This window comes from Cygnus atratus, chromosome 1 (assembly GCF_013377495.2).
Source record: "Cygnus atratus isolate AKBS03 ecotype Queensland, Australia chromosome 1, CAtr_DNAZoo_HiC_assembly, whole genome shotgun sequence".
In the NCBI taxonomy this organism is placed as follows: domain Eukaryota; kingdom Metazoa; phylum Chordata; class Aves; order Anseriformes; family Anatidae; genus Cygnus; species Cygnus atratus.
In genome coordinates this window covers 66592250-66608815 of record NC_066362.1, presented here as the reverse complement: position 1 = coordinate 66608815, position 16566 = coordinate 66592250, and the positions used below count along the sequence as shown (strand labels likewise).

At 45.2% G+C, this 16566-nt stretch overlaps 1 long non-coding RNA gene across 1 annotated transcript; it reads right to left on the bottom strand.

Moving 5' to 3' along the window:
- Positions 1-289: 289 nt before the first annotated feature.
- On the bottom strand, positions 290-1724 carry LOC118250086 (uncharacterized). The gene is made up of 3 exons (XR_004779299.1): positions 1391-1724; positions 1151-1222; positions 290-396 (listed from the first exon to the last, which is right to left on the bottom strand). It is a non-coding gene; the product is annotated as an uncharacterized LOC118250086 (long non-coding RNA).
- Between the last annotated feature and the right edge of the window lie 14842 nt (positions 1725-16566).

Genomic DNA, 16566 nt, shown 5'->3' with positions numbered 1-16566 from the left:
CGCAGGAAGAGGACAACACAGTGAGGGACCAGAGCTTGAGTACCTAGGCAGAGTCATTATAGGGCCAGTGAATACAGGAAATGAAAGATTTCCCAACCAAATCCTGGGAATTTTATGTTTTAAGCAAGTTCTCAAGCTTCAGTTTTAATTGTGCTTTTACTTGGTGCAAAGCAGTATTAAAAAGCAACTTAGGGGGAGAAAATGAAGAGACACAGTTATATGAGGCTTGGGACATTTGGAGCTAAAATGCTGACTGTTGTCTTGGGCAGCTCACAAACAGTACTTACGCAAGCTGGGAACTGTGCACCACTGCCAGTGCTCCTTTAATTCCTGACCTTTTCCTGGACGTCAGATGGGAATGATTTTTAGTCTATCCAGTCTGGACTGAATTTGATCCTGAGCACCAGGGCAAGGGAAGAAAAAAAGTTTATTCTTTAAAAGTTTTACATACTGGATGCTTAAAATTTAACGCTCGCCCCTTAGAGCTATATTCCTAGTTCAGAGCTGGTAAGAAGCAACATGTTTTTTGCTTTAATCCTTTCCAAAGACACATTCCATAAATCGTTAGCATCCTTGCCAACCACTCAGTCTCTTAGTGAGCCCACATACCAGCTTTAAAGTAAGCTCTTCTAAAACCAATGCAACAGTCCTGTGGGTTAAGTTTATATTATTTCCAGATTCGTATAGCTGCAGGCTCCTTTTTAAAGTTGCAAATGATAAGTCATCTCTTTGTTGCCAGTACTTTTCTTTTTTTTTAAAAAAAAAAAAACTTTGTTTAAACGTTGTTCACTGATGCACGCAGTGAAAAACAGACTGTACTAGCTGTAACATAGCTATACATGCTGTAGCAACAGGGATATAGTAAGTATTTTGCAGCAGGAGGGGTGAAGAATCCCTGCTTGGACAATTCAGTCTATTAATAACTCCAGTATAGGTACCACTGCTTAAAAACAAATTGAAGCACAGCAACAAAAGCAATATATTGCACTGACACAGCACCTCTCATCTCAAAATGCACCAGTCGCATACTCTCAACAGCATAACCACAAGCTGGCCAAAGCAGCTATTCTAAAAAATACAAGGGCATGAGGGACTTCCCTATCCTATCATGCCAGCTACCCACAGAGAATAAAAAAAGCATAATACTCACTCCTCCTTCTGGCACGCTGGGGTTAGGTAAAACGTTCCTGTCTGCTCACTGATGCCTTCTTCTCTCCCTGACCTGACCAACACAGAAAGCAGGGAAACTGGAAACAAACACTTTAGCACACTGAAGTCCTCTTTTTTTTTCCTCTTTTCCCTGATAGACTGTAAAAAATTATTGTAAAAATGACACCACATTAAAATTAAAGCGTAGAAACATTAATGTGTGAAATGCTCCTCTTTTCACCTTTTCCTGCCGCGCCTAGTTTTGTCTTCTGCTGTCTCCACCAGTGCTGCCATGGCTCACCAAAATTCAGGCTGGGTTTGAGAAACATTTGCTTCTCTCCACAAGGGGAGCTCATTTTCTCCTACCCTCTTGGAAGCCTCCAGCTTCTGCGGGTTTGAGAATCAGGTGCTTTCCCCAGCCTCTCTCAAGAAGTAGGTACCAGAAGCAGAAAAAAGGAAAAGCAATTACAGGAAATGCAGGGGAGCAATGCTAGCCCCTGTTTTCAGATCTTAGTCCATGGGGCCTCTTCCACTGCTGCATGCTCCCACAGCCCACACCAGCACTGATCCTTGGCTGTCAGTGGGAACTCTTGGTTTACTTAAAGAAAAATCTGCTTTTACACTCCCAACTGTCTATCTATGTGTAGAGCTGGGCAGTGGTACCCATAGACGTGACCAATTTATTTATTTTTTTCAACAATATATGCTGCAAACTCATCAGCCTCCAATTTAACCTTGAGAAACAACAGGGAATTGGTACTGGGAGCTCCAGTGAAGACTGGACTGGCACTAGATGGCATTTGTCAGTGTACTGTGGTTATCAGTATGCTGTGTTTGACCCTTTTTTATGGATCAGCTGGGAAACCAAAGCTCCCATGCCTGCCTGTGAACTCACACTGTGGTTCTGCAAACATTTATATAAACAACTTAATCCCGCATACTTGACTGGTCTCCTAATTGAATATTTGCAAGACTTTGACCTTTGTGTAAACTGACTTCGCAGGAGACCAGGCAGCAATTTCCATGCATTAAAAGACAAGACTGGCATTAAAATACCAAAAATCCATTCTCTCCATGCTTAAATTCACCCTGAGTTTACCTTTTATCCCTTGAAACAGAGAAAAGAGAAGAAATGACAGGATGCAGAAACAGAGGTAGGGTCAGACATGAAAGCAGAGCTGACTGACAAGCACGCAGAGTGCTTCTTTGCTCACCCCGTTGTACTGTCTGATTGTTTGGGGACCTCAAAAAATCAGGAATGGAACATCTGTTTCTAAAATTCAGATCTCTAAGCGAAAATAGTCAGAGGGTTTCTTTCAAAGTCCGATTCAGCTGATTACACTCTCCAGCACAAAGCAGAAGGTAGAGCTTCCATGCACAATTAGCATGAATATTGATTGACATTGGGCATACACAGGAGCTGCTGGAGAAAACTACATTAGCGTATTGTAAAGGTAAAGCATTGCTTAGCAGGCTGTGGTATAGCAGTGAAGTCGTGTAATTATCTTGCAGAAAAAACGTGTGAAGAAGCTTGCAGACAATGCTTCCTGCCAGTGCCTCAGGCCAACAACTGGAATGCTTCTGGGATAAGGCCGGAGCTGGAATGAAGCTATTCCCCTCTCATTTCCCTTAAATGGTGTGTCTGACTCACTTCAGTTGGGGGACATGCCTTGGTTACTCACCGACTGTTTATCTAAATGTTAACCATGTGATTAAAATAACTGCTTCATAAATCCCCAGATCACCAGGAGCCGTGCCCTGGTATCTCTCATGCTGATGTAAGTCCCAAGAGCAGGCCTTGGACACGCACTCGCTTGCATGAGTGTTTGCTGTCCGTGCTGCAGACGCAGCTCTTGCTACTGGCCACGGGACGGAGCAGAGCCACCCTTAGCCTTCTTTTGGTCAGCCTGGGATGGCATCAGGTCTCCAAAGGGATCTCATGGGTCACCGTGTGAACAACAGGAGGGTCCTGTGGTTAACCCGCTGAGGCCAAATGGGCTCAGACCCTTGTTGAGCCATAACTTCAGGCTGTAGGATGGTGCAGAAAATTCTCTTGGACTTTCCATTTCAGTTCTCTAGCTGCTAAATGGAGAGAAGATTTTTTATTTCCTCCTTCCACCCCTGCAGGCTGTAGCTTCCCCATTAGCACCAGTCTCTTAGTCATGTGCGAGCATGGCACGTCCGGGTTGGGGTTTCAGACAGGTTTTTGCTGCAAGTGCAGTTCTAGTGATGGTGTTCAAGACCCACATCTGCCTTTGTAAAGCATATAAAATATATGGGCCCGATATTTTTGGCTTCATGTTCTGCTGGAAAATCAGTGTAAATTTGGTGCCAGTCATTTCTCCCAATGCTATAGGAGGAGAGAAAGCTCTCCTAGCTGCAGGATGCTGACTTGCTGTCCTGCTGTTCTGCCACCAAGGTGGATAGCAGGGCAAAAGGCTGGGAAAGGGAGTGCTCCCCGAGCTGCAGCCTCAGCTGGATGCACGGTGCCACTCTCCAGAGCTAACGGGGCCAGGACCCACAAGCGCACGTGCTGGGACTGAGAGGACACTAATTTGTTGACAGTTAACAAAGCCGATATCCGAGGGATGTGTCATAACATTGCAAGGAGTACAACTAAAATAACGGAATGTGTTTTCACTTTAGATGGTGTATTTTTGGCTAATGAATGCAGAGAAAAACAAAGGATGAGTCCTTATGAGAGGGGGAAGTAAAACCCACTGCTTTGAACCCTGAGGCTAACCCTCAGAGAAGGGTATTCTACTGAATACTGAAGGGTATTCGCCGAGACTTAAATCACAGATATCCAGACATGTGGAGAAAAGATAAAGGCTCATTACCAAACCCAACCAAGTCCCGGTGCTCGTACGAACTCCCAGTGACATCCATGGGTTTTGGATTAGGCCCCTAATGAGCTGCGTTTATCCCTTCAACGCTGTAGTTGCTGGAGGTGCCAAAAGTGGATTGGGGGAATATAAAACGAGAGAGAAATTCCCACAGCAGCACTGAGCTCTTTAGCTGGTACTTGTAGAGAGCGCATTTCTTTGCCAGCTCCATAAAGCAGGACTGCTACAGGGGGACTCATGACTGTTTGCTTTATCCATACTGCACCACGTCAAACGGCACGCTGGGTCCTCCTTACTTGTATGTCAGCTTCTCCCCAGTGGCATGACCTAAAATAAGGCTGCCAAGGCTGTTCGGCATTTTAAAGTGACGGAACACAACATGAACACCCGTTAAGCTCTCTATTCAGCTGGGTTTCTTAAACGTGTTTTAGATGGTGGGTCTGGCTTACTTAAGGAGGAGGAAAAAAAAAAAAAAAAAGCCGTGTCTTTGTTCAAGTATTGTTCTTCATTCTAAGCACAATGGGTTGTGGTTTTTTGTCCCCACAGTGCAACAGGTTTTTGACACAATGGATGGAAATACTAACTCACGGCTTTAAAATGGCAACAGATCACACTCTTGGGACTAGCAGTTTGTTTTTGAACTCAAGCAGCATAGACATTAAAAAGATTCATATCTCTTGACTTTGTCAGGTACGTGCAAAATAACTGTGTTTGTCCTGTCCTGCAAGATCTCATCAGGAAACACATCTGACACTTTTATAAAGGACAATATTTGCTAAATTTTCATTCAGTGTGCACGGTGGATAAGCAAGCTCTGGACCACCTTTCACCTATGCACAAAGCTGCAGCTGAATGACAAAGCCCCATAGTGTTGGTTGAGCATCACCCAGCATTATCTGTATTGACGTATCTTGAGTTTGCGCTCCAACAGCTGTAGTCCCGAGCAGTGTGCGTGGTGCAGAAAGTCTTGCCTCACACTGCTTGCGCAGTGCAGGCCTGTCAACATCAAGGAGGTCAGATACCAGCATGGAGAACCAGCCTGTTCATGCATAGCCAGCCAAATGCATCCATGGTGGGATCTTCATGAATGTGCAGCAGCCACTTTTCAAACTTAAGTGTGCCTGGCTATTGTAGGTGCGCTGATTGATCTGGTATTATATAGCAGCCAGACGTCTAGAACTGACTAGGTCACTAAATTGCCAAGATAAACAATAAGCTATTTCCAGAAAGTAACTGGGTTGGCAAGTCTACAACCTGCAGTAAAGGAGTCAGAGTCCAACCCATCTTTTTAACATAACTGCTGATCACCATCATCTCCTGCCAATGGAGGATGAAAGAAATTGCTCATCATCTTTTCAATTAAGTTATGCAGCTACAGTACACACTCTACAAAGTCTCTAACAGCAGAAGTTGCTGTCACAGAGAACTGCAGGGCAGTAGGCATTTCAAAAGTGCACATATCTGTCTAAGACCACTTTAAGAAATCTGGGAGAAATTCATACTGCACACTACTGAGTCTACTGACTTGAAGTAACCAGTTACCACCCTGCCAACTGCAGTTAAAAAATACACACACAAAAAAAACCAGGAACCCCTGTCACACTCATCCAAGGATGCATTACACCGAGGCTGGCAAATTCACAAACTGCTGTTCATCATAACATAAGCAGAAAAAATGAGTCATTATGGGGGAAAATGCAAAACATCATGGACAGGGGTTCCCCATTTAAAGGCACCTTTCAATCAACCAAACTTTTCTGCGTGGCCTGCCATCAGGTGTTGTGTTCAAGAGGGTGGTGTGATCTCAAAAGCATCCTGGTGCCCCCCGCCTGGTACCAAACTCTTTCTGGGGAGGGTTAAACAAACACACTTATGGGCAGTCTGCTAATACATGTAGTTTCTGTGGAATTAGGCTGTTGGCAGATAAATGCAGTGCAAGAGATCCTGTGTTGCTGTGTGGGTATACACAGGGTGCTCTTCTCTCCTAAAAATGCCCCATACCTGCAACATCATTCACCGAAGATGTAAAACCACAGCCCTACATCTGTGACTGCGTGCAACCCCACGTCCGTGACTGCACACAACCCCAAATGTTCTTTTTTGCCCAAACCCATGGTTACAACAACACACCAGAACAAGTCCACTGCTTCACTCTGCCTGGTCTGCGTTGCAAGGCCAGCGCAGCGCAGCCAGCGCACACCAGTGAATTTTACACACAAGCTCACTCATAGTCATCTTACTATTTTGAGCTGACCAAAACAGTTCAAACAACATTAATCTCTCGGGGCAAAGCACACGTCAAGGTTTAAAAGAAAAAGCACTTTGGAGTCATCCAAGCACACACAAAAATGCGCTCAATTGTGCACTGTTGGCCCATCTCTGCAACCAGGGAAGGGCTGACACCACCCACAGAGCCTGGATCAGATCCTTCTCCTCAGGGCTCAGTTTATCTTCCAAACACAAAACCATTTTCCTGACCAAAACAGACAACAGAGACCTTTTTTCAAGTTGCTGCTCCCTGTCCTGTCCTCACGTCACCGCTTAACGCTCTCCTGCCCACAAACAGCACCTTCTCACTGGTATTCCCTCAGCCCTTTCTAGGAAACACCTCTCTGCTGGGTTTGATGATGGAGCAGGACTGGTGGCCCCTTGGACCTCTAAGGGACATATCATCAGTTACCTTCTCTGTTTCTCGCCCATCCAGCAGTGGATTCGGTAAGGGAACAGACAGGGCTGGAAGGCCCCATTTCCACACAAATCACTATGTACGGACACTTGCCTACACTTTCTGCTTGGGGAGATGCTGGGCAGCCCTCAAGACAGCTGGGGCTTTACCTGAGCCTGTTTTCATGAGGACATGGACTGTGACCCCAGTTACAAAGGGCCCTCAGCCCCTCACTTCTGCTGGCTCATGCCTGACTCCATGCCAAATTTTGACAGGATAACTTGGGGAGCACTCTACTGCGTGCTGCTGCTGGATGCAGAGGGGTTCTCACTCCCCCCATAGATTTCTACTATTGCGTTGTCCCTGTGGACTGCATTTTACCTGTGTATCCTCTGCCTTTCATCCTGTGGAAAGTTACCAGGAGCAAAATTCAGATGTTCTCATCAGTCCTACCTGCCTTCTTACCCCTCAGATATGTGGTCTTTGAACACAGTCCTTCCTGTAGCCCCTGGGCTCTTGTCCTCTCCCCACTTATATTTGTGTGATGCTGCCATAGAGTGGACATTATCACACATTTGAGTCTCTGGACTCCCTCTTGAGTGCCTCTGGACTGCGGTCAATATAGTTGTGGCTGCTTGCTAAGCGGTAGGCTCCCTGCACCATGAGTCATTCCTCCTCAGCTCTGCCCCCAGGCTCGGGCGGTCTGTCTGGTCACCAGCATTTCTCAGGTCTGCCCGGTGCTCAGTGCTGCTACATGGTGCTGGGAAATTGCAATCGCTTTAAACCAAATGCTGCGGTAGCTCAGGATTAGCAGGGATAGTTTAAATATTTGACTGCAGAGAAAGATATTTCCACCCTGAGCTGGAAACTGTTTCTCTTCATCAGTGGCAGGCCACATCAGACAGAGTGTTGCTCACTCCCCCTGGGTGCCTCTTGTGCAGAGGACAGCCCTTGCGGTAAATGTCCCTCCTATAAATACCGCAGGTGTGACAGCAGCTCCTCTCCCATGAAGGTGTTTTGGCGTAGCGGAGCCTGCTGGGTGGGGTGCAACTGTGGTACGGGGCAGCACCACCGCCAAAGAGGGAAGGGGCGAGCAGCCTCTCTGCCTATGTAGAAGTGAACAAAAAGCATGCAGAGGGTTCAGTCAAACCAAATGCTACAGGCACCTATTTCCTTCATAGATGCTTTTTCTTTCCTCTCCACGCTGGCCTGCTGCCTCAGCCTCCCATCAGGCACCTACCACTGCTCCTCACCTCAGCCAGGGCTGCCTTAGGCCTGCTCCTCAGGCCTGTTTCTGTACCCAGACACAAAGCAGTGTTGGCTGGCTCCGGACACTCTCAGGCAGTCCTTTCTGTCCCAACAACCTTCTTCTCACAGAGAAAACCACTACCTTTTTTTGTTTTAATTTGGTAATTTTTATTTTGCCCCCATACCTGGCTTCAGGAATAACTGATGAATGACTTCAACATTTCAAACAATCAATTTTGGACAGAGATCAAGTAGGAAGAGGGACAGTAAATCATCAGGAAGGTTATTGATGATGAAATACATATGGTTAGGGAGAAAGACTAATACCAGAGTTACCTCCAGCATCTTGGCCCCGCTGACCCACAAGGCAGCATTTAATGCAACCATCAGAGCATCAAGCTGAAGATCAGATATACTCACATGGTGAATAATATACTTTCGCAAATAGCTGTAATGCTTACTGTCCTTTGATCCTTCTCCTGCCTCCCAGTATGCTTATAGCTATTTTAAATCAATCCCCTGATGACTTCTCAGGGACAGGAGTAGTGTTGCCCTATAGCCATGGCATTCAACAAATGTTCCTCCATAAATAAATAAGCTAACATAAAGGAAAGGAAAAGCAAAAATTCATATACACTTTGGAATGAACAGGAGAGTAGAAAATAAAATAAAGAAAGCCCTAGAAAGGGACAGGGAATATACATGTCTGTAGGCAGAGACGCATAAGAAATAATCGTAATACAAACAGAGGGACTGGAAGGAAAGAGGCAGTGAAACATAAGATGCCAGGGAGCAAATGAGAACCAGAAATTCAATCAAGATTAGAAAACATTTTTATTATATTTGGCATTAACAACGCAAGCCCTGTAAGTGTGGTTAAGATGTAGAAGAAATATCTATAATACTCCATTGTGCATTAATTTAATATCAAGAAAAAAATTCACATTCTCTGAATACGATGCCCACGTGCTGCCAGCTACCCACTGAGCCAGTTTCTTGAAGTTTCTTGAAGTCCTTGCCCTACTCCAGGTCAAGCATGCTTTCTGAAGACGGTCTTGGTTCATAATGGAAAGGAAATAGGAAGCACAACTGTCATTCTTCCTACACACACCAGTTCTCTGGTGGTTAGTATTGGCAAGAGTAGTGGTTCCTCTGCCTGTGCAGTCACACAGGGCACTGAGCTGGAAATGGCTTGACAATGGCAGTGAGGTCTGGGAGCTGGAGAATGCCATACCGTGAGGTCTTTGGGAAGGGAGAAGCCAATATCCCCTCCTGGGGACAAGCCCCTGCTGATGAGGGCTTCTGCAGCAAGGGGCTGGAGCCACAACTCTGAGACACTGCAGGGGGTTCCCTTCATCGAGGCCCCTTCAAGGGCAGAACATTATCCAACAGCACAACTCTGGTGCATCGTGTGTCCACACATTCAGTGTTTTGGCTGTTCATACACATGTGCACAATGAAAGTGTGCACAGAGGTACAGGACTGCAAAGAGCAGAAGCAGAGAACAGTGATGGACCACCAGCATCCAGCTGGCATACATGTGCCAGGTGCATTTACCAGGTGGTGTGTATTTCAGTATGCATTCAGCGATTGGGCTTAGGTGATTATCCAGTAATCTGTGACTTGTGGTGCCCCCAAATGCTCCTTTGTTGTAATCTCCCAGTCTGCAGGAGCTAGCCTGTGGCAACTCAGAAATGGGGTTTGAGCAGATAGCACTGAAGATTTCTAGTTTTACAAGCTAAATCTTTACCTTGGCATTTCAAATGCTCCCTCCATCAGGCCTCTGCCACTTGAGCTAGCGGAGGAAAGGAGACATGGTGGTGGAGGACACAGCATTTGGGAAGGGAGGATGTGGCAGCAATTCCCTCTGGCTTCTGCATTGTCTGTAAAGCTGCCCCTGCCTTGTAGACCTGACTGCAAACAGCCAGAGATGGCACTTTCCTGCAAAGGGTGCAGCAACACCTACAAAGGCACTCTGCTAAGACACCTCTGCCTATGACCTACAATACCTTCACTAAATACAAACATCACAGCTTTAAGGATTATTTGAATGTTTTCCCAAAGCACAGAGTCCAAATGGGAAATGAAAGAATCTCACTCACTTTCTGATGCACATAAACTTTCCCTCCACATTTCTAGCTTCACAAGAAGATACAAAGCACTGGATTTCGAGGTCACTGCATTTTAATACAGAGAAATCTGGCACCAGCCCTGAACTTTGCCCATCCTGAGCATCACTGATAGAAACCCATGCCTGGATAAAGCAGCAGCAGCCATTTCTTCCGCGCTTCCACCTAGTAAAATGGATTTCATGCAGAGGAATCCTTTGATGTAGAACATACCCAAAAGAAGTTTTTTTGCTTTTAATGTTTGGTCATCGCAACTCCACTTTTTTTAAGTTTCCCTTACAGGGAAAAGTTCTGAATGCTTTGCATTTCAGGGCTTAGTAGGCAAACTTTGGACCTCAGCTAGCCAGTTAAACAATGAGTGAATGGTATTCTCACTCTCTCTTTCTCTCTCCTGCCCAGCTGATGAACATATTATGTAGGATCTTGAACAGTGGTTGAAGAGAGGTTTGATAAATGCAGAGCTGAGTACATAGTGGAGACTTTCAAGTGGTTGTGCTGATGCAGTAATTTCATAGCTTGCTCAGTTCCAGCCTTTAACTTCAGTGCCAAGAATCAATGCCACATAAAAATGAAAAGTCTAAAATAATTTTAAAATACATACACACAGAAATGCAATACAAAATATAGCTAAAAATAAAAGAGCAAAAGTAAGCAAACAAGGAATGCTCAAAATGGGCACGGCATTTTCCCCTGGATCAAAATTAAGCCATACTTACCACCCAGTCCAGTGAACCTGGAGTGGATCTGGAAAACATTAAAGATTTGGAATAAAAAATATAATTGAAAAATTATATTTAAGTTTGGTTACTAATTAAAATAAACTGCAAAAATAACAGCAAAGAGTTGCCAATAGTATTTGTACTTTTATACTGCTTCCAATACCCTTGGCCAAATTGCCCTGTTTAGTCCTTTGAAAGAGTAGAACATTTGAATAAGAATGCATAATCAAGTTTAATACTGTAGAAACAGTGCACAGGAATAAAACCATCTGCTCTATGTTCTCAAGCTTTAAAGCCAAGTACCACTAATATTAGCTCTTGATGTTTTAAATGATCATCATGGCACCAACTCAATCTCAGAGAAAGGATGAGCCAGGAGCAACCTCCGTGCAGGCTGTGTCCTCACCAACAGGCACAGTCCTGGGGGGCTGTGACCACCACGGGCAGGGCTGAAGGCTGGTAATGGGGTCCATCAGCAGCCCCAGGCAGGGTGAGAGATCAGTCAAATGTGGGTTCATCCAGGCGGTCCCTTTGGGAGCAGCAGGAGATGGGGATGGAGACAGAGCTGGAGGTGAAGCCACCTGCAACATCAGGCCAAGATCCAGGCAAAAGTCAGGGCTGATGGCTTGCATGTCTGCAGTATGGCTCAGGCTCAGACCTGACCAGGCTGGAGCTGAAATAGAGCCCCTGAACCCACAGGCAAAGGGTGAGGGTTGGAGATCCCAGGTGAAGTTGGTCAGGGCCATTAAGGCTCACTTTGTGCCCTCAGGGCTCTGGCACTTCCTACGCTATCTTAATTTAATGCATCTTCTGGCCCTTCAGCTATTGAGTGGGTAGATGGTCATGGCAGGGCTGCGCTTCAGCTGCAGCCACCACTCCAGCAGCAGTCAAAGCATCTTTATCCCTGCAACGAAACAGAGGAACATCTTCAGCGTTGGTCCTTTCCCACGTGCCCCAGCCCAGACCCTCTCCTGTACCCATCTGTGTTCCAGGTGCCAGAGTCCGGCTGCCGTGCCAGGGAAGCCACGGCACCAGCGCCAGGGTTGGCACATGGGCCTGGGCTCTCCCTCCTGCTGGTGGGAGCAAGGAGCAAAGAGCAAGGAGCCACAGCAGTGACCTGCAAGGGGTATTGGAGGGAGAGTGAAGAGAAAGGATACAAGCAAGTAACTTGAAGAAGGGATGTCATTGTACTGATTTTGCGAACATGAAGGATTTTTGCCTCCTCAGCCCTGCATATTTGGAGGTGTTGTTATGGTCTTTGAATTCCCAGAAATTTTGGGTTCCAGTCATGTAGTTCCTGAAAACAAACTGAAATATAAGTCTCAGATCAGAATAATCAAAATATGAGCATGTATGAATACGAACCACAACTTTATAGCATGGACACAGTTTTGTCTGCAGCAGTTGCCATACAGGCTGGGGAAGGAGGGATTTTGCATCAGTCATGTCCAGAGCCAGCTTGTTGGGCACTTTCCCTCCAGATAGTATTTCAAGAGAAAGAACTTTTTAACAATGCAGATGATTTGTGAGCTCCATAAAGTTCCTTTGGACTTGTAAGGAAATGTCTTCAGATATCTAGTCTTTCTAAAATGGATGTTTAGGATACCAAAAGAGAAAATCAAAATATCTAGGGTTTTTTCTTATTTATATTTTTTAAAGCACATTCTGAATGAAGTGGAGTTCTGCCTACTGATTTTCTGTAGATGGCTTGGGGCTGTGATTCCATCAGCTCAGCCAAGGTCAGAGAGAGCAGGGCAGAGCCCAGCTGAGAGGTCTCCCAGGGGAAACCCTGGTGCTGGCAGACACTCTGGCAGTGATTCCCAGGCAGTCCGGATCAGAATTCTGTAGAGCATCTTGTGGCTAGAAACTGGGTCTTTCACATGACATTAAAGATGGAACTTGTGGTCCACAAAGATCCCCTCAGATCTTTTGCGACAAGAGGAATATGTCCTGATTCCCATTCCCACATGGCAGGACTCCAGATAGCACAAGAGACACAGAGATCTCAAGCTGCTGCTTGATTTTCAGCAGGACTTGGATTTCAAGATACCTGGCCTATTCTCTTTTCCTGTATTTGTTTTATTATTTGTCCTAAATATCTGATATTTCCAGCCTGTCCCATGCAGAAGAAACCACATGAACAGCCTCTTCAGATGCTCTGTCTCAGCACTTCCATTGCCAGGTCAAAATATCAGAGAAAATGTTCCCGAGTGGTCTACAGGGTAGGTTCGATCCCAGGTTCATCCAACTGTGTCAAGGGAAGTGAACATCCTCCAACACAAAACCTTCAAAGGACCAGAGATTCAAAAAACTTATCTGACGACTGGTTAATTTTTACTCAGGAAGCAGAGGTATGTTTTAAAAAGCTCCACAGACAGTCTCTTTTGCCTTTGATGAATTACATGCTCTCTGGTACATTAGCCATTCCAAATGTCTGCTCAGTACCTGCCACCCCAACTGTAACATCTTGCTTTCTTCTCTCCAGGAGCTCTGTAAATTCACTGTCCTTCTCTTGTAATCCATCTTTCTCATTGCTTCTGTCAGGGAACCACTTGAGCTTCTTTAATTCACCCACTTTTTCCCAGGCACAACTAAAAGCCTTTGGTTGTGTTCCTGACAGGAAATGCCTGGTTATCTGTTAGGTAAACTGCAGCATTAAATACCAAAAGCTTCCAGGATAGTTTTCTGTCATCTAAAGGCAGTTCTCAGTCCAGTCCTATTGTCCCCTGTTTCCTTAGCACAATTGGAGCATCTCTGACCTTTTTCTGAACCCCATGGCATCGATTCAAGAACCATCCAGGCAGCAGCGACCACAAGTGGCACAGATCTCCCCAGGGTTCCCACCAGCACCTGTGCTCCAGCAGAAGGCTCCAGCAGTCAGATCATTTGAACGTTTCTCCTTGCAGTTCTTCACCACAGTGCATTCATTCCTCTACTGTCAGGTCAGAAAATAAGCACTCTGTCAACTCTCACACTTTGTTTTAAGCTGCCTGTCTTTTACACTCTGAATGCATTTAGTGCTGCCTCGCAGGAAGCATAACACTTCATAGACAGATTTCCACAATTTCTATTTCATCCTGAACTTTTCCCCATCTGTATTTCCTTCCCTCTGTTTTTCTCCATTGATTCCTTAGCTCAGGAAGGCAGATCCTCAGTATATCTTCTGATTATTTTTTTTTCTGATATCCCTTAGGCAGATTTCTGATTTTTGTCTTTTTACCTGCAAATGTTATTCTGCTCAATAAGACAGCAATGCAGATCTGGAGTTTTTGATGACAGCATTAAAGACCACAAAGTTCATGACAGTCCATAGGTAAGAATATGAAAGCCCCTGATCAGGCTCGTATAGTCAGGGGACACATACAGTGAGACCGCAACATTTTTGCTTTGAGCTGTGAAGGTCACACAAGGCCACCAAACTGTAGAATTGAAGAAAACATTATCCTTAGAAATAGTAAGCCATGACCTCCTTCCACTGTGATGTCTGCAGGGACGGTATCACTGACAGATGAACTAAGCTACCTCATAGACAGAGCAGTGAAGTGATCTAACAGCAAGAAATAACAAAAAGAACTATCTCAAGTGGAAGAAGCCAATGTCAGTCCAAAGCTGCACAGTATGAGAAACCCACTGCCTGGCCTGAAATTTGGCTGAGACAGGGCACCAGGACAAAGACTGCAGCAAACATCACCTGGATGCTACTCAGCATTTGCTGTCACGAGGTTAGTTTTGTCTCTGTCACGGAAAGCAGGGTTTTAGCACACAGTTACAGTCGATAGCGCTAGACAAGACACAGCACCATGTCCTGGACTGGCACATTTCCTTCAGCATGGTGTGCCACAGGAGTCTTCCAGGCCAGCGGTGGCCCAGCTCCCTCCTCCTTACATCAGGACAGCTGCCAGCACTGCACTGTGAGCAGCTGAAGGGGGAAGGTAAAACTGGGACCAGGCTTCCTGTACCACAGCTTCCAACCCTTCCACCTCAGAATTTATAAAAATGAAGTCTTGTTTTTCAAGAAAATGGGAAAATGCTATTGTGCAAAAGAATTGCTCTAAGGTTATTTAATAGCCTGGAGTACTGCATAGGTACTGTTATGTCATTTAGTGCTAGACTAATAAACAAAGCCACAAAGGCCCTGGCAAAAGCATTGAGCTAGTCCTTATAAGCCCCGTATAACTTTGGCCATAACAGGCACAAAATAGTACTGACTTCTTTTTATGCTTTTTATTTGGTGGGGGAAGGGAAAGTTCCTTATTAAATCTCATCTCAAAATAAAAAAAAATGTTTTCACTTAAGAGCAGAAAATCCTGTTAGCCATGGAAGCCCTATGTATTTAACTTGTATACTTTCAGAATACATATATTTTTTAATATATGGCATATATATATCTATTACATGAGCTTAACCAAACTCAGAAGTAATAACAGGAGTTTTCAAATAAAATTAGGAAACTTCTACCCAAAGAAAATGGCACTTACTGTGCAGTCAAGTGTCCCTGCTGCTACCATGCTACATAGCCATCACATCTGGTTGAAATATGCACATCATGTTGTCACCACTCCTTAAACCACATGCATGCTCAGATGGAGCAAACGGGTCTTGATTGTGCTGCTTCCAGCCTGACTGTGCACAGCCACGCATGAGGGAGGAAGGAAGGTGAGCCCAGCAGCAGTTTTGGGCACTCCACCAGCAGAGACACCTCACCAGACACAGCTACCAGCCTGGATGATGCAGGTAGAGAGAAGGCTTCGACGCCCAGCAGGACCATGATGCGCAAGCATGGCTGCAGGGAAAGCAATAGAGAGAGGAAGGTGCCTGGTGTAGGTCAGGCCACGGGGTGCACCTATGGGGTCTGCCAGACCCCTGGGTCTGGCCCAGAGAAAGAAAACTGAAAAGAGCAGTTTTCTTCCATGAGTATCAAATGGGACCCCAAAAACAAACTCTCCTTCTATCTACTTTACAGTCACAGTTTTAATGAATTTCTTGTGGAAACAGGGAAAAAGAAAAGCAGGAATATGACATGAGATATGTCTGGCAAGGGTTAGGCAAGATGGTCTCGGATGTGGAAAGGCACAGCAGGAAGGAGGAAGGAAAGGGCAAATCCAGACCTCTCTGAGCCTCCTGGGGTGTTCAGCAGGCACCAGAGCAGCTCCTGAGCATCCCCACGCTGGCACATCGTGTCTCTGCTCTCATCAGTGCCCAGCAGGATGGGGCCTCTCTAATATGCCTCTGGACAACTTTATTGCATTAAAGATCTGTGAGCTGGTGCCGTTGTGTTCCTTCTTTTATAAAAGAGGAATGCATTTTGGCTGCTGAACAAGAACAGTAAAGATGGGCTGTAACAGGTATGGTTAAAGTACTTAATCCAGCTTTTCTCATTTTATCTCTTCCCCCTCATTTGCTTCACATAACAAGTAAATCCACCCACTGAATATAAACACAAATAGATTTTCATGGGAAAGTTCATTAAAAAAAAAAAAAAAAGCTCTTCTAAGAATTTAAAAGACATGTCAACGAGCATCTGTGAGGTAAAATCACTGTCATTCTTACCCTTCCAGCAAAATCAAACTTAGAATCTTCCTAGGTAATTCCCATCTTTGCATAGGTCAAATTCATAAATTACATTTATTTTCCCCAGGCTCTCTCCACAGCTACAGCTAAGCCAGGATGAGCAATAAATTTACTCACTAGATGGAGCAAAAGTATCTAGATAGTAGAAGGCATGTCAAAGTACAATAACGTGAGTCTCAGCACTGGGACAGTGAAACTCCATTTGCAAGGTTTGGAAATCCCCGGGCAGTGTTTGTTCT